The sequence below is a fragment of the Arachis ipaensis genome, chromosome B10 (assembly GCF_000816755.2).
Source record: "Arachis ipaensis cultivar K30076 chromosome B10, Araip1.1, whole genome shotgun sequence".
In the NCBI taxonomy this organism is placed as follows: Eukaryota; Viridiplantae; Streptophyta; class Magnoliopsida; order Fabales; family Fabaceae; genus Arachis; species Arachis ipaensis.
Window position 1 is genome coordinate 12637924 of NC_029794.2, and position 922 is coordinate 12638845.

Here is a 922-nt window from a genome sequence, read left to right on the forward strand (position 1 = left end):
TCTTACAGCAAAAGGGAAAAGCATGAGCCTGTAGACTTCAGGATCTACTCCATTAGTCTTAACAGTGTCACATATCTGCAAAAATTTAGTTAAGAACTGAAAAGGATCTTCATATGGAAGTCCATGAAACTTGCAGTTCTGCTGCATTAGAGAAACTAATTGAGGTTTCAGCTCAAAGTTGTTTGCTCCAATGGCAGGAATGGAGATGCTTCTTCCATGTAAATTGGAATTAGGTGCAGTAAAGTCACCAAGCATTCTCCTTGCATTATTATTATTTTCGGCTGCCATCTCCTCTTCCTGTTCGAAAATTTCTGAAAGGTTCTCTCTGGATTGTTGTAATTTAGCTTCTCTTAATTTCCTCTTCAGAGTCCTTTCAGGTTCTGGATCTGCTTCAACAAGAATGTTCTTGTCCTTGCTCCTGCTCATATGAAAAAGAGAGAACAGAAAAATAATAATAATAATAGGGGTCCTTTTTACCACAGTATAGAGGTCCTAGTGTGAGTTAGAAGAAAAGAAGAAGAAGAAATTCGAACACAGATGGAAGAGGGGGTTCGAATTTGGGTGAGATGAAGTGTTAGTAGATGAATAAATAAATAGAAGGAGATGAGAGAGAAAGGGAATTTTCGAAAATAATTTTTGAAAAAGAGTTAGTGATTTTCGAAAATAGTTTTTGAAAAAGGTTAGTAATTTTCAAAAATTAAAAAACAAAAATTAAAATAATTAGTTAAATAAAAAAAAAGAAATTTTGAAAAAGAGAGGGAGATATTTTCGAAAATTAGAGAGAGAGAGTTAGTTAGGTAGTTTTGAAACAGATAAGAAACAAACAAAAAGTTAGTTAGTTAGTTGAAATAAATTTTGAAAAGATATTTTGAAAAGATAAGAAGATAGGAAGTTAGAAAAGATATTTTGAAAATCAAATTTT